Source organism: Lissotriton helveticus, chromosome 10 (genome assembly GCF_964261635.1).
Source record: "Lissotriton helveticus chromosome 10, aLisHel1.1, whole genome shotgun sequence".
NCBI classification, from domain to species: Eukaryota; Metazoa; Chordata; class Amphibia; order Caudata; family Salamandridae; genus Lissotriton; species Lissotriton helveticus.
Genome location: NC_136071.1, coordinates 1,095,735,550 through 1,095,761,131, shown reverse-complemented (window position 1 = coordinate 1,095,761,131; position 25,582 = coordinate 1,095,735,550). Strand labels below are relative to the sequence as shown.

The window sequence follows — 25,582 nt, the reverse complement described above, 5'->3', positions numbered from 1 at the left end:
AAAAAAAAATAGCCTTAAAGCGCTTTTAAGGTGGATGGGGTAGCAGCAATTTGTTGCCTGGTCCTCTGCAAAAAAAAAAAATTATAATAATAATAATAATAAATGAAAGAAAAGAAAAATGCCTGTGGTGGATAAGGGGGCTGCAAGGGGAAGCAGGAGATTAGGGAGGGAAGCAGGGTATGGGGAGGGGTGGGCCGGGGAAGGGAAAAGCTGCATTTGGGGCAGAAGCACTCAAGCGAGAAAGCGACTTGGTGATGAGAAGCATGCAAGGGCGTACACAACACAGAGTGTTGCAGGGGAGAAGCACACGTGAGCACCATCGACAGAGCATGGCGGGTGGAAAAGACGTACATAGGGTAGACAGGTGGAAAACACATCCATTCACATGGAATGCTTAACCAAGTTCAGTTCGTTTCTAAATTTGCTTAACCAAGACAATGAATAAAAAGCTGAGATTCACAATAAAACCAACCAATGGTAAGCAATGGGCAGGCTCTAAGCTGACTATAAGTTCACAACAGCTCTTTTGCAACCACGCGGCTTGGGTTGTCTGACAACGCGAGACCTAAACACAAGTGGAGTTTTTGTGTGAAACATACTGCTTTTTTTCTATCCAGAACACGTGAAGAAGATGAAGCTAAGAACATCATACACTTTATCACCCTGATTTCCGTTTTCTGTAACAAGAAAATGTTGTTCAACCAAAGTGTATTGTTCTAACATGCTGTGATTAACTGCCTCTGTGAATGCTAAGACAAGGAACCACTAGGTAGTAACACTTATGTTATACTGTATTAAAGTAAAAAGTAGTCTTGTAGAGGCGCAGGGAAGAGCAGATAGGGCTGGGGAAGAGTTAGTCAGTCATATTTTAAGCAGAACTGACTATTCGCCACCCAATCTGTGTTTCCGAGGCACAAGCCTGTTGTGAATACTCTGGGTTTGCACATAGCTCATTCGACTTCAGTAATCTTACATTTCAGTCTAAATGTGTGAAATAAATACTCTTGTAGTGCTCTGAAGCAGCCAACTGGGTGCGGCAAAGCATTGTGTCAATGTAATAAATCTTCACAAAGGAAGAAAAGTAGGAAGGATGGACCCTTCCTGCAACCAAGGCTGTATCTCCGTGTTGGGTGATTTTGTTTTATCTGCAGAAAAATGGCTGAATGATCATTTGATTTCACAAATGGTGAGAGGGAGGGTGAGAGATGGAAGGAAGAGTGTAAGGGTGTGACAGTGGATCTGGGGAGTGAGAGTGGATGGAAGGTGTGGGTATGAGAGTGAGAGTGGGCGGGGCAACCAAGAGAGAAAGGGAGAGAGCTTAGATTGAGAAAGACTAGACCGCTTGAGAGGAATGAGTGAATCTCGATACAGTGGGAGTGAGTGCTGGTAATGGGTAAGAATGTGTAGACAGGGGTACGGGTGTGGGCGAGGAGGCAAGAGAGAGGGCAAATGTGAGAGAGTGAATCAGCAGCAAGAGGGCTGAGGGACTAACACGAGGTTCTAGGATCAAGGGGTCTTGCCAATGCTCTACAGTCTTCAAACTTCAGCTCAACAAATTGCAAAAGAAAGTAGATTGTTTCCTTTTGTTTTGTGATTCATAAAATACCTTTACTGGGAACCATGGGGCAGAATTTTATATGTTCAAACCTCAAATACTATCAAATGGCTCCAGAAGAATCTAGTTGTATCCGGTCATCCTTCTTTCGGCTAGACTAGACATGTACATGTCCCTTTTTGGGTCTCGCTGGTAATGCATCCGCAAGGATGCATGTGTCCAGCTGGAGACGTATAGTGATCAGTCTGGGGGGAAGGACGGACAAGAAAGTGGTACGCGCTTTCTTCCTGGATTTGTGTGCGCGAACGCGCACGTCCCGTCTCGCGCCAGACAGACACTCGCTCACACACACACCCCCTCCCCCAGTCACACACACGCACTCCAAGACACATACACACACACACGCACGCACGCACACACACATACACAGCGCCCCCCCCCGCACGCGCGCGTGCGCGCACACACATGCCCCCCCGCTCCCACCCCCACCACTTACCGGGCTCTTTCGGCGTGTTCAGTGTCTCATCTACGGCAGCGCTGGTACCAGGGGGCAGGACTTCACTTCCGGGGCTCCCTCCAGCACCTGGGAGCCCCGGGCTGCGGAGAGGCGATCAGTCGGCCGGCTCCACACTTCTTCCTCGGCGGCGGCGGGCGGGACTTCCTGCCGGATTGCAGGCCCCGCCCCCGTCTCAGGCAAAAGTGCCTGACTTCCGTTTTTTTTGCTTAAGGCAAGACAGGCATACAGAAGGGACCAGTAAAAATGCATTTGGTCAGGAAAGTATTTTTGCTCTGCTCGGATTTGAAGCATTTGACATAATTGAGGAATGTTGGAGAAAGGGGCTATATCGCCACACACATTACTGATCTGCAGATTCATTAAAACATTAAAAATAGATCGCTTTCACACTGGAATACATCCTTGCTTGCCTAACCTACATCCTAAAATCAAGACACAAGCAGACGTAGGGCATTTGCGTTTCTTCAAATGTCACCTTTTTTGCTTCAGAGAAATCAAGCTAAATAAGAAAGGTCATCAACACCACGACATTCCGGACAAAGGGCTCCCTTTACTGCTGGCCTATTCTTCTGTCATCTCTTTCAGCAAGGGAGGTCACCAACATAAACTAATTCACTTATTCTTGAAATTACCGTAAATATATTGGCTATTGATAACTGCAGTACATTTGTTTCTGCATGCAGTGGCTGTGATGGAAGAGATGATAGGGAAGGTAATGAAGTACTGACAACGGTATTCTTGGCTGCTGGACTCAGTTAAAAAGCAATAATATTTTTATTTTTCAAATGGCTGCCTTACATTAACCATTACTCGGAGACCAGTAAGAATGCCCATGTAATGAAGACTTCAGAAAAGGGGGTGGTGATGAACAGAGTGTCTGAATTAAGCAGACCACTCTTACCCAGTCCAAAGATCAGGGCTTGATCCATCACCGTTATTTAGCTCACTGCCCCATCCCAGCTCAGAACCTGGCTATATGCAAATTAGTCTGTCCCTGGCCCAGTGCATCATGGGAACAGGGCAGACCAAACTACCAAGCCAATTCTTCACCAGAAAGGAGACAAGCTACCGGGGACCGGTTTCTGGCATTTCAGCCTCGTCTGCCCGGCTTGCTTGAATCCTGATGGAGCAGTGAGCAAGGGACTCATGTCTGAGTATACCCTGCCACACCTATAGTGGCCAAAAACGATTCAGAAAAGGGGGTGGTGATGAACAGAGTGTCTGAATTAAGCAGACCACTCTTACCCAGTCCAAAGATCAGGGCTTGATCCATCACCGTTATTTAGCTCACTGCCCCATCCCAGCTCAGAACCTGGCTATATGCAAATTAGTCTGTCCCTGGCCCAGAGCATCATGGGAACAGGGCAGACAAAACTACCAAGCCAATTCTTCACCAGAAAGGAGACAAGCTACCGGGGACCGGTTTCTGGCATTTCAGCCTCGTCGGCCCGGCTTGCTTGAATCCTGATGGAGCAGTGAGCAAGGAACTCATGTCTGAGTATACCCTGCCACACCTATAGTGGCCAAAAACGATTCAGAAAAGGGGGTGGTGATGAACAGAGTGTCTGAATTAAGCAGACCACTCTTACCCAGTCCAAAGATCAGGGCTTGATCCATCACCGTTATTTAGCTCACTGCCCCATCCCAGCTCAGAACCTGGCTATATGCAAATTAGTCTGTCCCTGGCCCAGTGCATCATGGGAACAGGGCAGACCAAACTACCAAGCCAATTCTTCACCAGAAAGGAGACAAGCTACCGGGGACCGGTTTCTGGCATTTCAGCCTCGTCGGCCTGGCTTGCTTGAATCCTGATGGAGCAGTGAGCAAGGGACTCATGTCTGAGTATACCCTGCCACACCTATAGTGGCCAAAAACGATTCAGAAAAGGGGGTGGTGATGAACAGAGTGTCTGAATTAAGCAGACCACTCTTACCCAGTCCAAAGATCAGGGCTTGATCCATCACCGTTATTTAGCTCACTGCCCCATCCCAGCTCAGAACCTGGCTATATGCAAATTAGTCTGTCCCTGGCCCAGTGCATCATGGGAACAGGGCAGACCAAACTACCAAGCCAATTCTTCACCAGAAAGGAGACAAGCTACCGGGGACCGGTTTCTGGCATTTCAGCCTCGTCGGCCCGGCTTGCTTGAATCCTGATGGAGCAGTGAGCAAGGGACTCATGTCTGAGTATACCCTGCCACACCTATAGTGGCCAAAAACGATTCAGAAAAGGGGGTGGTGATGAACAGAGTGTCTGAATTAAGCAGACCACTCTTACCCAAATAAAAACTTTGCCATTTACAATACCAATAGCTCAAACTTTCCTAATGCGAGACCCATTGCATTGCAAATGCTTGTTTGCAAGGGTGAGGAAAACTCGGACAGTATGGCTCAGTGACTAAGTCTAGACCTACCATTATGTCTTGGGCACTCATTACACTGTATGTGTGTTTCTCTAGCCCAGCCTCTCACTCTAACAATGTAATAGGTCTCGCATTTACGAGAGTTTATGCTATTGGCATTGTAAATGAGAATGCCTTTTATTTATTTGTTTAAAAAACCAACACATTAATAAAAGGCATTGTAATCTACAATGCCAATAGCTCAAACTCTAGTAAATGCGAGACCTATTGCATTGCAAATGCTTGTTCCAATTTGGGACCACTAGTTTTCCACAACGATTTACAGTGGCCAGAAGGTAATGTGCGCAGCTTTATAAAACTCATAATAAATTAAAGATGTTTCAGCCAACAGCAGTAGGTATGCATGGACTTGTAGTTTCACTTTACCAATGATAAATATGCATCATATATTTGGGTCTACAAATCCCAGCATGCCTGGTGCAGATAGATTAAAAACCAGGCTTGGCCTATAGTCACCCTCATGATATGATACCTGTAACCAGCTGTGAGCGCATATTAGCACGATGAAGTAATGGCACGAAGACAACGAGAACATCACAAAACATCTAAATAAACAAAATTGTTCTTTTAGCTGCTGAACAAGCCGCAGACAAGAGATTCCAAAGTTAGCCCAGCTTGACTCGTTTTTACTAAAAGACAACCACAAGAATTTGTTTTGTGAGAACATCAGAGGCTCTAGAAGCGAACAGATGCTCAGGCAAAGAAAACTGCATGAAAAGCTTGAACAAGTGTTTCTGTGACTCAGATGTTCACCACAAACACAGGAATAACAAAAAGTCGGCAGATGACATTCTGGTATTAAAGGAATAGCCACTGGTATTCTGCAAGAGTTTTATCAAGCACTGTGTGTACACTTTCATTTACTTCAGAGTGCAAAGGACACAGGAACAGAATCCAATCAGAATAAAGTGGTGTGGGGGGACAATGCGTCCAATCAGGGACGGCAGGTGTCTAAGGCCTGAGATCTCAGCGCAGGCGCCTGAGAACCTGAAAGGTCAGTTCAGAAAGCGATCTTGAGTTTTTCAGTTTTCATCAATTTCTTGAGGCGCGTGTGAACTCATGGAGAGACTGAGGGCATGCCATAGTCTTGGCACATACATGAAATAGGTTGCAGTTCTTTCCATCTGCCTTCGTTTCTATCCTGGTTCTGTTTCAGTTATGATGCAAAGGGCACATTGAGTGTACATGGGCTTTTGCCACAGAGAAAACCCAGATCTGGTTGAAATGTGCTTCTTTTTAAACTGTGTGCCCAAGGGTAAAGTGCCCTGACGGAGGGTACTGAGTGCCTCCAACTGAGCCTAGTGATTAAGGTGCTGTGGAGACAGAAGAACTTAAGTTTTATTCCCGGCGTCTCTCGCTCAACCAATGATTGTGTGATCTTGGCTAATTGACTATCTTTATGTCACCTAATCTATATGCACTAAAAACAGAGGTGCATAGAGACATCATAATCACAGTATAAAGCCAGTAGGTCTGACTTGTCAATCTAGCGGGGTGGTTACATGTGCATTTTTAAATTTTTATTGCAAGAATATGCCACAAAAATAAAAAGAGGAAAAAAGAAAACTTCCAACATAAATGTGGCAGCCATATACGTGCAATTAACATTTTTCACATAAAAACATACCTTTCTGTATAATTTCAAAGACACAGAGCGGTGTACTTGGACCGAGTATAGAAACCTTTTTTAGTCACAGGAAAATATGATTCCAAAGGTTACTTTTGCCTTGGCATAACTAACCACAACAAAGTTTAAACACAAATGGGTGACTAAAAAAATGAAAAATCTATAAAGACTACAAAAAAAAAGTGCTGGCAAAGTATTTGCAGACCACGCATAGTACTTAAGTGCACTTCTTTTTAGGCAGATGTGCGCATGCGCTCAGCCAAAAATCCATCACACATTGCAAGTGGCCCAATGACTGACGAGAGATGCTTAAGTTGTCCCTAAGTTAATAACTAAAAGTTACACCTAAAAAATTAAACCTGGAACTCACTTCCTTAGTCTTGCACCTAGATCCGCAGACAAGCCCACCACACAAGACAGGGAGCCATTCCATTTGGAATCCAAGCCAGCCCCTGCTTTTCCTTGGACTGGGAGAGTTTCTTCACCAACACAAACACTGTGCATTCTCTGACGGTCAATCAAAGCCCCTGCTTCCTTTAAAAAAAAAAACAAAGCTTCCAGTCCGTTCAATCACGTATAAACAAACGTCCCACTGCTCATTATTACAATATTTAATAATTTAGGAGGAAAGAAAAACTATGCAGCACCTATTGACAAAAGTCAAGAGTGCATGCTGAATTCTGGTGCACTCCCCCCTCCCCAGCCGACTTACCGCCTTCGCTCAGCTTTCCCCTCTCAGGACTTTTAGGACACGCACAAACTCTTAACACTGCACGTGAGACAAACCAACACACCCGCATCCGGCCAGCACTGCACAGCTCTGTCTTATAAGTGGACAGCCTCGAGCCATACATAACAGTCACAACATCCAGCAGAAAAGCTCAGACAAAATATTGCACAAGCGTCCAAAACAGACAAATATACCACGTGCTGGGCTGCATCTCTCGCGCTCACAACAGCACTCTCCGACAGGACCCTACAACGGGACACTTTAGGACAGAACTTTTAACGAATGCAAAATTCCACAGTACCTCTTTCTTCTTTTTTCATCAGCGAAGCTTTTACTGCCACAAAAGTTGGAGTAAACACCTTTCCAATCACAATGCATCATAATCCACTGTAGAGAGCTGAATCCTTAATCTTTTTAGGATGTGGTAGCGCCTTGATGACGAAGGTGGGCGCCCTCTGTGGTAGCGCCTTGGTGACGAAGGTGGGCGCCTTGGGCGCTCCCGCACGGGTCCCCTGCGCCCCCAGCCAGCCTCGCCATCGGCTGGCTTCAGCCTGCTGCTGTCAGGACCGCGGCGCGCAGACAGTGGCCGATTCTTCGGCACCTCCTCCGCCCTCGCTCGCTCGCCGCCACTCCATGGGCTGGGGCCTAAATGCCCAGCCTGTTGCAGGGCTCCGAGCGCTGCCAGACGCAGGCCCAGAGCCAGCGCGTGTCGAAGCCACACAAGGCAGCTTCTGTATCGCAGCTTTCGATCTAGGAAGCCAGCCAGCCGCAGAGAGAGCAGGCGCGAGGGCAGGGAGCGGGAACAAAGCCGACAAAAATAGTCACGCGAAAGGCAAGGAAAATGCCAGTCCGAGGGGATGGGAGAAGGAAAGAGGAGGCAGAAAACCAGAGAAGGGAGGCAGATTGAGGCTTGTAGCCAGAAAGACAGCCTTTTAAGGGGTGGCCAATGTCCCGGTGCGAGACAAGAGCACCAGGAAACGTTCCAGAAGGAATGTCTTCCGCGTAGACAAGTCAGGCCCACAAACCGGAGCTGGAATTCTGTGGGCGAGGGTTTTCGACATACTATATAGATATGAACAGCTCCCCACCCCCACCCGTAGCAGCCTAGACCCAAGGGAACAGAACTACTGTACAATCAGAAACAAAACGCATTCCCCCAGAAATAGTCAGATGTTCCCAAAACCTATTGCTATACTGTGACATGAGGTTTTTGAATAAACAACCACACTTTATGGTTTCACCAGGAAAGTTTTGGGGCAGGGCCTGGTGACCTACGGAATGAGCGCTGTGGCCGTCCTCTGCGGCCCGGGGCCAGCCTACAGAGCCGCTTTACCCTGGGTCTGATGTAGCGGTGCTTATGGAGCCAATATGATAGGAAGGTGTGAAGACGCAGCGAGTATGGTTATGGTTATGGTTGCCGCTGCCACCACCATCTCCCCTCCTTGCGGCACTCAATTGAAGATGGCACCACTAGCGTGTTGCGGTGTGTGGGGCGCTGGCCTTGCCTGTGTGAGAGGTGGGCTGTGGGTGCCTTTGGTGGGGATATACTATTGAATAAACACAAAAGTGGTGGAGGGCCTGAGGGGAAATGTTTTTATAGACCTTCTGGTACCTTGTCCCCCAACTAGACAATTAAACACACGGAAGGTACCGGAAGTCTGAATTAGCTAGAGTAATTAGTTGGAACCTATAGAGTGTCCCACATGGAAGACAAAACCAAAATGTTAATGCAAAAGAAAAACATAAGTACAAAAGAGAGACCAGGAGAAAAGGTACAGAGTCCTAAGCTGGAAAGTGTACCCATCAGCCCACTCATTAGTGGAACTTCGTCATCTGGGTTTTTCTCATTGAAAAAGTGGTGTCCAATATGCCCTTCCTCAGGACAAACCTGAGGCTAGCAATTCTTGGACCCAATGGTTGAACCCTCAACCAAGGCAGATGACCGAGTATAGGCTAGAGGGGCAAAGTTGCAGTGCTCAAAAATTGTGAAACAAAGGAAGGAAAGAAACATAATCCAAGTGATTAAAAATACCTATCTTGATGTCATAAGAAAATTTTATTAAGTCTGTCCATCAAGGTGGTATGATTAAAAGCAGAGTGATAATAGCATGCAAGGAATTGCTATTCACCATGAGTGTTATCTGGTCAACATGTTTCAGCCTTGATAGGCTTTCATCAGGACCTATGATGCACTACTGCAACACTTACTTATCGTGGCAACGACGGAGAGGTAAGGGCGCGCTGTGTGCTATGCGATGCTTGGGCAGGCTGCGTGATGTAGGTCTAATAGAGGATTTAAAAGCTTTATTTTCCTCACTCATAGAGAGACTAACATTCTCTCTAAATCGACCTCTTGTTTTAATGAGCTAGTTGTTCATTAGTATAATTTACCATCACCAGAGATTTACTCTTCTTAAATGGCAAATATACACAGCTTGTCTGCACATATTTATTCTGCTGCTTTAACCACCCTTATGGGAAACAAAGCTGATGAATACCATTAGTTGAGTTATTTTTATCCTTGGGTTTGGAGTGTCATCCTTCCCGCGGCTTCCCGTATTGCCCTCTTTGTATCACTGTTGAAATACTCCTTGGACTGTGCAGTCTTAAGAGGAACTAAAAATAATGCTCTACTTTTTAGTGCGTGGCCTCCTTTATCCTGAGCGGTTGCCAGGTGAGGCGAGGTTTTTCCTCCCTTCAATTTGGGTGAGTTGAATGTGACAACTTCGTGTAACAACCAATTCATATATGTACATGACAGTTTGTAAGGATACTTTAACTTTTTCTTTTTCTTGTTTCTGTTTCCTCATTTTCATATATACAGGAGAAGACACACCAATTCTCACGGAGAATTGGAAATGATCTGTAGATTTTCAATCACAGCACGATAAGTAAGTGTTGCAGTAGTGCATCATAGGTCCTGACGAAAGCCTATCAAGGCTGAAACATGTTGACCAGATAACACTCATGGTGAATAGCAATTCCTTGCATGCTATTATCACTCTGCTTTTAATCATACCACCTTGATGGACAGACTTAATACAATTTTCTTATGACATCAAGATAGGTATTTTTAATCACTTGGATTATGTTTCTTTCCTTCCTTTGTTTCACAATTTTTGAGCACTGCAACTTTGCCCCTCTAGCCTATACTCGGTCATCTGCCTTGGTTGAGGGTTCAACCATTGGGTCCAAGAATTGCTAGCCTCAGGTTTGTCCTGAGGAAGGGCATATTGGACACCACTTTTTCAATGAGAAAAACCCAGATGACGAAGTTCCACTAATGAGTGGGCTGATGGGTACACTTTCCAGCTTAGGACTCTGTACATTTTCTCCTGGTCTCTCTTTTGTACTTATGTTTTTCTTTTGCATTAACATTTTGGTTTTGTCTTCCATGTGGGACACTCTATAGGTTCCAACTAATTACTCTAGCTAATTCAGACTTCCGGTACCTTCCGTGTGTTTAATTGGGGATATACTATTGCCAGGGCTACTGGAATTATGCAATTGTGCGGCCACAGCAATTTTTTTCTACAGATTTTAACCCCCAAAAATGTTCTTCCTAGCTCAAATGGTTCAAAAGTTGGTAAAAACGCAGCGATACCTATTGCAGCGCAGTGGAAGGCCCTTTAAAAAGGTTGACTGGTCACATTTCTTTAGCTTATTGCTATATTTGGGTGTTAAACTGGTACTAATGAGGTACAACTAATGCTCAGACAAGCTTAAAATGACAAAATAATGAAGTAAAACTATCACAAAATGTGCTGCATAAACGCTGCCTGATTTCCATTATCTAGCAGCACAATTTACTTAACCCTTACACATAATTTGCCCTCCCCTGCCGCATAATTTCAGAGGCCCTGATTATGGCGTAGGTCAGTCATCAGAGACAGGGGTGTGGGCTGCTGCTTGCCGTAACTGGCGCTAGTGCCGGCTTAGGTAGCCAGAAAAAGATGGGAGCTGGCAGTGGGGCAGCTGGGGAGGTGCTTTAGGAAGGAGAGGCAGACATCATACCTGTCAACCGGATTGCTCTCAAATGAGAGTGAGGTCAGATGTCTAAGAACTTAGAAGGTGTTCCACTAAATGATTAAAACACATGGAGGAAAAAACATTTTCGGAGACTGATGTAGGTTTGCAAAGAAGGTGACCATATGGAAGTCTATGGGGTACGTTGCATTTTAGGAGGAAGAACATCATTGAAAAGAGGGTTGCACCTGCCACAGGAGTGTGAGTTGACATGTATGAGACATCAGTTACTCGACTTGGGCTCCTCTGACTGTAGTGCGGTTTACTGCTTGAAATGCCTGAGAAACACCAAAAGAGATACAGGATGAATTGTTATGCCTCAGCTACAGACAGCTTTTAGTTGTCTGTTGCTGAAAGACCTCTTGTGGACCATACCAAAAACTTAGTGGGCTTGGAGCCAGTACATTGCTTACCATTGGTTGACTTTCTTGTCACTCATGTGCTTGCTTCTTATTCAATGGCTCTCCTTGCTCATCTTGTGTTAATCTTTCCCCTGAAGCATAGCCTCTTTACTATAATTTTGACTGAATGGCTTGTATCCTTCCACAGATCACATTCAGGAAACTACTTTCTTTTTTTAACCACTCAATGAAAGTACATATGTTTTCTTGCTCTTTTCCTCATGTGCTATTTCCACCCTCAAATACCAACTCCTGGCACGCTCTGGGTGGCACCCTCCCCCTTGTATCCCCCAGGTCCTCTGTTATATTTCCTACTTGTTCTTTTTTGGCTGTTTTTTCCTCTCTGAGACCCCAACTCAAGCTCCTCCATTACTCCTTTGTTCCCAGCCCACTATTCTTTGCTGCAACCCCCATGTTGTCTTTTTCCCCACTTGCTCCCATCACCCTCTCCTTTGTTGCTCTCCCACTCTTCCTGTCCCAGCGCAAATAAAAAAAAACAATTTTTTGGTTTACTGGCAGCTGTCATTTGCTATCAGGCCTTTTAGTTTTACTAAAATGCGATTTTGTGCATGTAAAAAAAACCGATATATATATTTCAAACCTCCGTACTTTGGTAAAGCCGCCGCCTGCCTGAACAGCGGGTGTGTCGTCGTCACGGACCACCAAAGACAGGTCCTCACAATTTTCTCAAACTCCTCGTAGTGCATGCATCGCAAGGATTGATGACACTCTGTACTGGCCACAAATATTTTATTGGGTCAGCTGTTGGCGTCCGAACAGCTGACCCAATAAAATATTTTTGGCCAGTACAGAGTGTCGTCAATCCTTGTGATGCATGCACTACGAGGGGTTTGAGTAAAAAAAATACATATATATATATATATATATATATATATATATATACATATACATATATATATGCTGTATCGCATGGAATAAATATTTTCTTTTGATCTTCATCCCACGGAGTTGGTGCCTGTTTCTTTGACCTCAGAAGAGGGATTATATATATATATATATATATATATATATATATATATATATATATATATATACACACTTGTCATGTGATCAAGGCCAGAGTTGGGGGTTGAAACGCATTATGGCGGACATGCTGGGCATCTAATAAAAATTAATTGAATTGCACCAAGAACTTTGGGTCCGCTCTTCGTCTTTCCGAAGAAAAATTGGAGCAGCTGATGCTGAGGCAAATCCTGCGAGATTATATATATATATATATATATATATATATATATATATATATATATATATATATATATATATATATATATATATAGACGCTCCAATTTCCCTCTTTTCGGAGAAAATACAGCACTCGCGGGTTACTTTGCAATCAGCAACAGGTTTATTACAAACAAACGCGTTTCGGGACCAGGTCCCTTCGTCAGTGTTCGTTTTTAAAGAACGCGATGCAACTCTTTTTACCATGTCGGTTTGGTCATGATCACAAACAAAGGACTAATGCAAACACTCATTTTTGCACGCCATCTTTGAGTGTCCCCCACTAGCAATATCAATATTGTATAGTGTTAGAGGCTATTTACCAATCAAAGCCGTGTATCGGCAAAAGTGAAGGAAGGCTAAAAAAGATGATATTTACACATTAACTTTCTGAGATGAAACAACGCTATGAAACCACAGCGTCAGTGAGCATACGTGTATCGTTTACCCATCAATTTGTACACAATCTTGCCGTGTATCGGCATGGGCAGCCTCATGCTGCCAGGTTATCTCAGAAAAAACAATAGAGCCTCAAAGCTAACAAATATCCAACATGGTTTCCCATAAATGCATCTTCAAAATGTGTCCAATTATTCAAAACTCATGTTCACAGTTACTAATATTCTACACAAAGAGAGCCTCAGTATCATAGGTACAATCATTATTTACATCAACCCAGGTGAGAGGCCAATTCTTCTCCCATATTAAGACCCTTCGGAGTCCTACTCTCCAGATCTATAATATATCTGGATTCCAGCCTCCTAAGTATCTGCAGTTTGTTTCCGCCTCTTGGATTGTCCACTACGCAGTCCAAGCAAAAATATCTTAACAGGTCCCTGTTACTATTATGCTTGATTGCAAAATGTCGGGCAACCGGATAAGAGAAGTCTTTATTCACGATTGCCCGCATGTGTTCGAACACCCTCAGTTTCACTGGATTTATGGTGCTACCAACGTATCTAAGTTGGCATGGACACATTAAGCAGTACACCGCATGGTCAGTATGGCAAGACATAAATTTCTTAATTTTCTTGCCTCCCTTACATCCTGGCACATCGTAGGTCAGAGTTCTTTTACTGGCTGAACATGCTTTGCATTTCCCACAAGGGAAAAAACCCCATGCCTCCTTCAGAGTGCCTTTCTGTTTCGCTACTGGCATCAAGTGGCTATGTACTAACTGGTCACTAAGCGATCTAGCTCTTGATCTGTCCTTAAAAGGTGCCAGTGCGTAGTCATGACCACGCACTGGCACCTTTTAAGGACAGATCAAATTGTGGGACCAGACATACCTGTTACCCCTCTGATCACTTTCAGAAGAGCTAGATCGCTTAGTTCAAGCATAATAGTAACAGGGACCTGTTAACATATTTTTGCTTGGACTGCTTAGTGGACAATCCAAGAGGCGGAAACAAACTGCAGATACTTAGGAGGCTGGAATCCAGATATATTATAGATCTGCAGAGTAGGACTCCGAAGGGTCTTATATGGGAGAAGAATTGGCCTCTCACCTGGGTTGATGTAAATAATGATTGTACCTATGATACTGAGGCTCTCTTTGTATAGAATATTAGTAACTGTGAACTGCGATACACGGCAAGATTGTGTACAAATTGATGGGTATACGATACACGTATGCTCACTGATGCTGTGGTTTCATAGCGTTGTTTCATCTCAGAAAGTTAATGTGTAAAGGTATGTGGCGTTAATGGTTACAAAAATGAATTGTATGTGTAAATATCATCTTTTTTAGCCTTCCTTCACTTTTGCCGATACACGGCTTTGATTGTTAAATAGCCTCTAACACTATACAATATTGATATTGCTAGTGGGGGACACTAAAAGATGGCGTGCAAAAATGAGTATTTGCATTAGTCCTTTGTTTGTGATCATGACCAAACCGACATGGTAAAAAGAGTTGCATCGCGTTCTTTAAAAACGAACACTGACGAAGGGACCTGGTCCCGAAACGCGTTTGTTTGTAATAAACCTGTTGCTGATTGCAAAGTAACCCGCGAGTGCTGTATTTTCTCCGAAAAGAGGGAAATTGGAGCGTCTATTTAACACGCGGGACACCGCCGCGTCACAGCACCCACCGCTAAGAGTGACCCGTGTTCATTGGTGTACAGGAGCTTCGATATATATATATATATATATATATATATATATATATATATATATATATATATATATATATATGTCCATTCATTTATTTATTTACCAAAGTGGTACATAAACACATTTGTCACCGCACTTTGATAACCTGAATGCACAAATGAGTACAAAAAATGCACACGTTAAAACACGTTTCCTTATCTGTTTGCCTGGTTACCAGGTGACAAGGGAAAAGGACAAGTAGGATGTAAGAAATGAGAGGGTATTGCCATGGGGGGAAGTTGGGAAACAGGGAGGGTGGGGCGGAGAGGATCACGGGGTGGGCACCAGATAGGGCAGAGGCTGTGAGTTTAAATGGCACAATCGGGGGCGGGGGAGAGGGAGAGAGGTGGGGGAGGGGGTATGGGAGTTGGGTAGCTGGGGCCACAGCCGGTGTGCCGGTCAGTCATCATCGGTCACTGCGCTGGACGGGTGACCATGTGAGGAGGAATGTGTCAGCCTTATCTTGCAGATTAGGTTGCATGTAGGCTAACTGTGCCAGGTGCAAGGCCATGCAATAGTGTTCAACAAAGAGAAGTCCTAGACCACCGCAAGACTTGTGAGCTATGTTTGCCTATGGCCATTTGAGGTCTTGACTTCCCCCATATAAAAGGCTGAGTTCCATAGTCTATGAGCCATAGTGTCTTAGGCGCTGTTGCCAGTGGGAGCATTTCCAGTACATACGTGAACCTCAAGAGTGTCATTATTTTTACTGCCTGTGCCCTGCCTCATAACGAGAGGTTGAGTTGTGACCACTTGGCGTAGTCATGTCTCGTCCTCTCCAAGAGTGGCTCGATGTTGTCCACTACCCCTGATCTAGGCCCTGGTTGATGTAGATTCCCAGGTACTTGAGGATTTCCATTGAAACTGGCAGCCGTCTATGACTGCCCTAGTTGTCATTTACGAGAGCGGCAGGGCCTCGCTCTTTCCCCAGGTAATCTTATATCCAGATAGCGCCACAAAGTCAGAGATCATATTTAGGAGAGCCAGAATGGAGGTGGTAAGGGAAGAGAGCGTGAGCAGAATATCGTCCGCATAAAGATAGAGTGTTGATCGGCCTCAAGGACTGGGCTTCTATTATCTGCTCCGATTTACGTAGAGACGCAGCAGGGGTTCCAAGGATAGAAGGAAGAGTAAAGGCTACAACGGACACTACGGTCACATCCCCCTGCCGACGAGGAAGGGGTCAGTGAGAAGGAAAAAAAATATTTTTATTTTAATTTACTGCTCCAGGTGGTGCTCACCATCTTGGAACGGGAAATAAAACAAAAAATTAAAATGGGACCTGCATCATGTATGTATGAATGCGTTGTGTTGCATGTGAATTCTTGTGTCTTTGCACGTCTTTTCTTTACTTTTTTTGTCAATTCTGCACAGCATCAGCAAAACAGCCTCAATGGCTAAAAGCATTGGCAAAGTCAAAATGTCAAAAAGACGAGACATTGGTTTTGCTAATGCTTGTTTCGACTAGAAATCGAGGGGAACACGGTGTGTGCACCTGAGGAATACATACAAATTAGTGAGTTACTGGAGGGAGGGACGGGAAAGACAGAAGAGCTGCAAGTTTTTTTGACACATCCGGACCCGGCGGAAAAGATGTCTGCAGCAGTATTATCCTGCTTAGCAAAAGTGGATCATAAGATGTCAGGGATGGAACCCTCTATAAAGGAAGGGGCTTGGCCGTTTAACAGGCGAAGAGCAGAGTAGGATGTGTCACAGAGGAATTCAGTGAGCAGGTCGATTTCCATGCCATTGTGGACAGCTCTGGGTAATGTGAGGAGCTGTGCTGCACTCTAGAGTGGTAGAACTCTCCTACTGTTGGGTCTTAGCTTGGGCACACAGACTCAAAGGAAGATGCTCCAGATTGTGCAACATTAACCGCATGCGTGCGGGCGGAATTCCGCCCGTACGCTGGGAATCTGTAAAGAGGAGGCTACCTCATGACGAGCCCAGCTCGTCATGAGCGTCGAAGGGGTTAACAGACTCTGGGTATCACCTATTCGGTCTTGTATTCGTTGCAGAGGAGGGTGAGACAGGACTGCAAGATCAACACCTTTGCCCTTGTGGAGTTGGTGCATTTCCTGGACAAAAGGCAACAAAACTGCACATGCAAAATGATGTGGTGGAGGGAGGAGGTAAAGGTCAGAATAAAATTGATGTGCACTGCACTGCTTAATGTCTTCCAAATGCTAACGTGCCATTATGAGAGCCCTAAGGTTTCCATGGTTAGTTCTGGTGACTGGACCGTGGGTTTACAAGGGACCCACCTGAAGCTCCTGCAACCTCCCGCACACCACTTGTTTTCCTATCCTTTCCCTTGTCTTCGCCTTACTTCCTTGCCTCTTTCCCCTATCCACCACCTGTCCTTCCCAATGCTCTTAGAAGGAAAGGCGTTATTGGACTAATGTATCAAATGTTCTCACCCTGTACATGACTGTTGACTATATGCTGGCTCCCATGATCACTTTTGCTTTATTCAGGGTCTGCAACTCAGGGGATACAAGTGACAGCATCTTTTTACTCGGCGATCCCAGGAAGATGGCAGATTGTATATATTAAAAAACGCAGAAAACTGTCGAAACGCGTCTCTATATTATGTGTGGCATGCAATAAATTGATGAACTGATTCCTGAGCGCTGTTTGATATATATATATATATCTCAAACAGTGGCACATAACTGAGGCACACACTACAAGACCCACAAACCAACGCAGACTCATTCGAGTCGCCCATTGGAGGGCTCATATTTTTAAGTAGGTGTGGCCTCTATGCCAAGATGACTGTCGCGCCTCTGAAGAGTGCAATGAGCACGAAACGCATCAGGCGTGAATCGACAGGCATGCTGTAAACTGGATCCGCCCGCTGATGCGGCTTTCACCTTATGAGGGTTGCTGCAGTGGATGTCAGAGTGCGTCTCCAACAGGTGGGAACCTTGGAGCTATATATATATATATATATATATATATATATATATATATATATATATATATATATATATCTGTAATCATTTACGTGATTCACCCTCACGTTTGCAGGAGACAGCACCCGTCAAGAGTTAGGCAGCACTGGGTGAACTTGGGAGCATTAAATTCAATTACTGCCAGAACCGCTGCGACTGAAACGCAGCACTATCCTACCGACCTGACTGGTCGTCAATTATTTAATTGATGGATTGCTGTCATACAGACTACGACCTGTGGGAATGTGTGCTATCTAAAACCACTGCAGCGGCGAGGGACTAAAAGACTGTCAATATGGTACCAGTCCAGTTTTGTGGGACAGAGACTGTTATTGGACATAGGACCACAAAAGACAGCCTGCAGAAAGGTATAACAGAAGGGAAAAAAAAACATTGTTTTCTATCCCATTCAAGACCAGATGCGGTATAGTCTATGAGAGACTTAAAAACTTTCTAATCATGGCAAAACGAAAGGATTACCATTTGATTAAGTGCCTTGCAGATATGGCGGCCAAAGCATCGGTATTTTCACCAGGAACTGTTAGCCCTTTCTCACTGCCTATTCTGTAAGTCCAACCAATGAAAATACCTGTGATGTAATTTAAACATGTGTGACTTTGATGGCGTTTAAAATGAGCACTGAGGGAGGCAGGGTGCCAAAATACATTTGCTCAGAATGAAAAAATAGAAGTCCTGTGAGTGCTTTGAGCCTGTTTTTTGGAGCTGTAATAAATTATGTGATTCATCCTCATGTTTGCAGGAGACAGCACCCGTCCAGAGTTCGGCAGCACTCGGTGAACCTGGAGCATTACATATATATATCATCCAACAATTTAGTCTTTGATGGGGGGAACACGTTGTAGCTGGTGCTCGTGGAGAGAAAAGGACGAATTCTCGCTGACAATGTTTCAACAAAATATGAATATATGGCACACACCTCAGTAGATTTCAGCTCTTTATTTGGACAAAAAGCTCTCCTCCTCCTAAGCGTAGGAGGAGGAGAGCTTTTTGTCCAAATAAAAAGCTGAAATCTACAGAGGTGTGTGCAGTGTATTCATAATTTGTTGAAACACACACACACATATATATATATATATATATATACATATATATATATATATATATATATATATATGCATATATATATATATATATGCATATATATATATATATATATATATATATATATATATATATATATATATATATATATTCATTTATTTTTTCCAAACTATAACTCGGATTTTGTGATTTACTGTTTACAGTGCCCTTGCCAGAAGAGATACATTGGGAGCACCATCAACCCAGGCAAAAAAACGTATCTTGGAACATATGCGTGCCATAACCAACAGAGATAAGAGTTACCCAGTGGCACGCCACTTTGAAACCCACCATAACAGCAATCGAGATTTACTGACCTTCTTTCTCATAGATCAACTAGACAGGAAGGAACGAGGTGGAGACAGGGTTAGAGCCCTGAGGGTACTGGAATCAAAATACATCATCGATCTCCAAAGCATGCAACCGACAGGGCTAAATAACGATGAAGAACTGTGGGTACACTTAGAATGAGCATAGTACAGACAGATAACAGATATACATCATACTGAGTACACAGGCAGACAGACATGAAGACTGTATCCCTCTCACTCCCCTTTATCGTGTAATGGATGTATAGGTCACTTTGACATGTATGCCCATTCAGGGCGAAACCACACTATGAACTAATATCTTATAGTCGAGCAGGCCCATTCAGGGCTGGATATCAACGCCAAAATACATATAAATAAGGGAATATAACTGCCACAAATGCGACCAAAACAAACAGTTACCACAGTATTTGTCAGCGAGTGTAACTATTTAGAATATCCCATAATGAGAAATGAGTGTGTGCCCTTTTTAGAATACAATATACATATGGTTGGGGCCCAAGGATATATCAAATTACACTTGATGATCTGGAAAGTTGGGTAACTTCACTTGTTTTTCCCGATATATATTGTATGTGGAATGCGTTGTAAAGAAAATTAACAAATGATGTACTGTGGCTAAAACCATGTTTTTTTTAATGGCACGAGCACTTTATTGACACCATTTCTTCGTATATATATATATAGTATTAATTGTTTTTAATATGAAGTATATTGCAAGATGGCCGCTGAAATGTATTAACACGGCTAGTCCTCTTTCTATGTTGGGAGAAGGGCGGAGATAAAAGGGTGTCTGTTACGATGCACTGGTTGACACTGACGAGGCCGTATAGGTGAAACACGTCTGTCGAGGGGGCAGGGGGTTTGCCAATAAAATCACTTTGGAAAAGCAACTTGGAGTGCCGTCTACTTTTGCTAAAAAACGAATGTGTTGCAGCAATATATATATATATATATACTCTAATAAAAAAGTGGCACGACAAACAAATGTTAGATGGTGATGAATATTTGTTTTTAAGTACTCCTGACCCAACCGTACCTACTTTTTACAATTTACCCAAGGTACATAAGAATGAGAAGGAGCCCCCAGGTAGACAATTGTCTCTTCACTAGGAAGTTTAACTGAAAACCTTTCCAAATTTCTTGACCACTTTCTGTTTGATGCCGTTTTGAATTTGAAATCCTACATAAAAGACACTACAGACTTTATATGTCGTACTGAACAAGTTGAATGGCAAACCACATACTGTCTGGTGGTACTAGACATTATGAGTTCATATACGTGCATTAATCATGTTTTTGGTCTTGAAGCTGTGAAATATTTCTTAGATAAAAGATCTCTAAGATTCTCCACCCATAACCTAATGCTACTTGAACTAATCGAATTCTGTCTACAAAATAACATATTTACATTTAATGGGGATTTATTTAGACAGACGTCGGGGACCGCGATGGGCACCTGCTTCGCCCCCAGCTATGCGAACTTGTTCGTGGGCTGGTGGGAGGAGCAAGTGGCCTGGTCCAAGGCAAATGAAAAATGGACCAACAAAACAGTGGCATGGTACAGATACATCGACGATCTGTTTATAATTTTTGGGATGAACCTAAATATGAGGCTGATGAGTACATACAAATACTAAATAACAATGAGGTCAATCTTCACTTCTTGGGGGAGGTAAGCACGACAACAGTGAGTTATTTAGATCTGAGATTGGACATCAAAGATGGAAAAATAAACACCTCCCTTTTTAGGAAGCCCACTGCTGGGAACAGCACACTGCATGCGTCGAGTGGACATCCCCAGAAACTCAAGAACAGTATCCCTTATGGGGAATTTCTGAGGATTAAAAGAAATTTCTCTAAGGAGAGTGATTACCATGAAGCAATAAAAGGGAGTGTGGAACGCTTTCAAGCCAGGGGATACAATACTAAACTCCTAGAAAACACTCTTAAGAAAGTGAACAAGCATTTACAATGCAATAGGGCTCGCAGCATTAAAGTTTGAGTTATTGGCATTGTGTATGACAATGCGTTGCATAAAATGTTTAGCAAACTTTGAATTGGTGAGCAGTGAGTGTGTGTGCAAGAGTATGCTGTTCTTGAAAGCAGTGTGGTAGAGAGTGCAGGAATTTGGGTGACCTGAGCAATGTGGATGATGCACCTCACGCACGGGGCTGATACAGTTATTATTCATACAGCTCTGATGATGTGCACTCACTACTCTGCACTCACTACTCACTACTCTGCACTCACTACTCACTACTCTGCACTCACTACTCACTACTCTGCACTCACTACTCTGCACTCACTACTCTGCACTCACTACTCTGCACTCACTACTCTGCACTCAGCACTCACTACTCTGCACTCACTACTCACTACTCTGCACTCACTAGTCACTACTCTGCACTCACTACTCTGCACTCAGCACTCACTACTCTGCACTCACTGCTCACTACTCTGCACTCACTATTCTGCACTCACTACTCACTACTCTGCACTCACTACTCACTACTCTGCACTCACTACTCTGCACTCACTACTCTGCACTCACTACTCTGCACTCACTACACTGCACTCTGTACTCACTACTCTGCACTCACTACACTGCACTCTGTACTCACTATTCTGCACTCACTATTCTGCACTCACTACTCACTACTCTGCACTCACTACTCACTACTCTGCACTCACTACTCACTACTCTGCACTCACTACTCACTACTCTGCACTCACTACTCTGCACTCTGCACTCACTACTCTGCACTCACTACACTGCACTCTGCACTCACTACTCTGCACTCACTACTCTGCACTCACTACTCTGCACTCACTACTCACTACTCTGCACTCTGCACTCACTACTCTGCACTCTGCACTCACTACTCTGCACTCTGCACTCACTACTCACTACTCTGCACTCACTACTCTGCACTCACTACTCTGCACTCACTACTCTGCACTCTGCACTCACTACTCTGCACTCACTACTCTGCACTCACTACTCTGCACTCACTACTCTGCACTCACTACTCTGCACTCTGCACTCACTACTCTGCACTCTGCACTCACTACTCTGCACTCTGCACTCACTACTCTGCACTCACTACTCTGCACTCACTACTCTGCACTCACTACTCTGCACTCACTACTCTGCACTCTGCACTCACTACTCTGCACTCACTACTCTGCACTCACTACTCACTACTCTGCACTCACTACTCACTACTCTGCACTCACTACTCACTACTCTGCACTCACTACTCACTACTCTGCACTCACTACTCACTACTCTGCACTCACTACTCTGCACTCACTACTCTGCACTCACTACTCTGCACTCACTACTCTGCACTCACTACTCTGCACTCACTACTCTGCACTCTGCACTCACTACTCTGCACTCTGCACTCTGCACTCACTACTCTGCACTCTGCACTCACTACTCTGCACTCACTACTCTGCACTCACTACTCTGCACTCACTACTCTGCACTCACTACTCTGCACTCACTACTCTGCACTCACTACTCTGCACTCTGCACTCACTACTCTGCACTCTGCACTCACTACTCTGCACTCTGCACTCACTACTCTGCACTCACTACTCTGCACTCTGCACTCACTACTCTGCACTCACTACTCTGCACTCACTACTCTGCACTCACTACTCTGCACTCTGCACTCACTACTCTGCACTCACTACTCTGCACTCTGCACTCACTACTCTGTACTCACTACTCTGCACTCACTACTCTGCACTCACTACTCTGCACTCTGCACTCACTACTCTGCACTCTGCACTCTGCACTCACTACTCTGCACTCTGCACTCACTACTCTGCACTCACTACTCTGCACTCACTACTCTGCACTCACTACTCTGCACTCACTACTCTGCACTCACTACTCTGCACTCTGCACTCACTACTCTGCACTCTGCACTCACTACTCTGCACTCTGCACTCACTACTCTGCACTCACTACTCTGCACTCTGCACTCACTACTCTGCACTCACTACTCTGCACTCACTACTCTGCACTCACTACTCTGCACTCTGCACTCACTACTCTGCACTCACTACTCTGCACTCTGCACTCACTACTCTGTACTCACTACTCTGCACTCACTACTCTGCACTCACTACTCTGCACTCTGCACTCACTACTCTGCACTCACTACTCTGCACTCACTACTCTGCACTCTGCACTCTGCACTCTGCACTCACTACTCTGCACTCACTACTCTGCACTCACTACTCTGCACTCACTACTCTGCATTCTGCACTCACTACTCTGCACTCACTGCTCACTACTCTGCACTCACTGCTCTGCACTCACTACTCTGCACTCACTACTCACTACTCTGCACTCACTACTCACTACTCTGCACTCACTACTCACTACTCTGCACTCACTACTCTGCACTCACTACTCACTACTCTGCACTCACTACTCTGCACTCACTACTCACTACTCACTACTCACTACTCACTACTCAGCACTCACTACTCACTACTCTGCACTCACTACTCACTACTCACTACTCTGCACTCACTACTCTGCACTCACTGCTCTGCACTCACTGCTCTGCACTCACTGCTCTGCACTCACTGCTCTGCACTCACTGCTCTGCACTCACTACGATGGTGGAGGCGACCACCTTACTGGAAGAAATTGTTAAACACTAATAACGGAGGAGTTGGTGCAACAAAAAGAAGTCCCATCTGCCATAGTGTCTAAAAGTATATCCAACAGCAAATTGGCGGGAAATGGAGCAATGATGCTATAGCAAATATGTGTGCCTGTGCTGCATGGCATACTCTCTATCCTCCTGTGATTAGCATCAGGAACATAAACATTTTAGTTCCCCCTGTTCTTGTGTTAGTAGCACAAATGGACTGCACGACTTGAGCGGTCTTTAGCGCCCCCTGTCGGGTGAAAGTGGCTTCACCAAGTGCTCGGCTGTGACTGAAAACATTGTGAATCCAAAACCCTGCGACCTTTCTCTGACAGACCTGCTGTAAATGTCTTGTGGTCGTTGTTTGCTGTCACCCTCCCCAGACTCCAGTCTGCACTCGCCTCAGAACGAGAGCCCCCTGGGGCACGGCGAGGCATCCCTGCGCCGCTTTAATACTTAGCCTCTCTATCGGCATGGGAATCTCAGACACAAAGCACTTTCCCTCTCCCATTTCCGAAATAACAAATTTCCCCAGCATGCCGGCGCTTCTATCTATCTCTGTTGTGGTGTTTGTAAAATATACAGACCACGCAGTGCAGGGAAGAGCAAACACATCATTATGCCTTCATGACAGAAAAGCCTGCTCTGCTCGAGTGTAAACTCATTTTTCTCCAGGTGACTTTTAAGTAGCCTTGCACTATTGTGTGGGGGCTTCAATCAATAATCTTTGTCAAAACAGAATATACTGCATTGTCATTCTGTCCCTTTTAAAACAAAGCCGCGGCCTGTGAAGGAGTAATGGCCGTCTGCTTCGGCCTCCTCTTAGTATCGAACTCTTAATAACAATAATGACAAGCATTACAGACCCCGTTCCTTCCGCGCGTTCAGCCGAGCCCTGTGAATGCAGCGAGCGCGTTCGCGTGCTCGTTTCGAATCGCCTCCAAGGCGATGCGCGCGGCCAGGAATGCACGGCCACAATAAGTTCTCGGCGGAGACGCGCTTCCGCGCGTTCAGCCGAGCCCTAAAAATCTTAATCGGAAAGACTTACTGAGACAAGAGAAATATAAGAAAGACTCAAGTGGGAAGTTTAGAATGATAACAACCTATTCCAATGAATCCAACACTCTAAGAAATATTCTAAAAAGAAACTGGCATATCTTAAAAACAGACGCTATAATAGAACTGACATTCCCGTGAGCCCTTTGATGACTTTTAGGAAAGCGCGTTCCCTGAGGTACAGCTTGGTATCTAGTCATTAGATAAACCCATGCCGAAAACACAAGGTACCCTAAAAGACATGAAAGGATTTTTTCCATGTGAAAAATGTAAAGCCTGTATATCTAGCAAAAGGGTTTTATCATATAAAATCAATGGTCTGAAGAATAATAAACAAATCAATAAGTTCATGACATGCCAGACTACTTTTGCAATATACTGTTTAACGTGCCCCTGCGGATTAAATTACGTAGGAAGCACCATTAACATGGTAAAACTAAGGGTGTTGGAACATATGCGCGCTATTAAAAATAAAGATTTTAGCTATCCTGTAGCGCGCCACTTCTCAGTAAAACACAGTAGCAACAGGGACCTGTTGAAGTACTACTGTTTGGATTGTGTACCTCCACATGTCAAGGGCGGGGATCGAGTCCTTAAGTTAAGGAGACTAGAATCCCGCTATATCATTGATATGGGGACTAAGATACCTAGGGCCAGATGTAGGTGTCCAAATACCGGTCGGAAACGGCCGAAAATACTGATTTTCGGCCGTTTCCGACCGGTATTTGGACATTGGTATGTAGGGGTTTGAAAAACCTACAGATTCAGTAATTTTACCGAATCGGT

The 25,582-nt window shown here is 44.5% G+C and overlaps 1 protein-coding gene across 2 annotated transcripts in view; it reads right to left on the bottom strand.

The window, feature by feature from the left end:
- Positions 1 to 25,582, bottom strand: part of SHROOM4 (shroom family member 4) — a 431,909-nt gene that overhangs the window by 310,455 nt on the left and 95,872 nt on the right. Inside the window, exon 1 of one of the 2 annotated variants that reach the window (XM_078663822.1) lies at positions 7,153 to 7,238. The exons of the other annotated variant lie outside the window; for it this stretch is intronic. The gene's annotated coding sequence lies outside the window, so the exon portion shown is untranslated. Of the gene's footprint in view, positions 1 to 7,152; positions 7,239 to 25,582 lie in introns of those variants that run through there. 2 annotated transcript variants of the gene reach the window in all.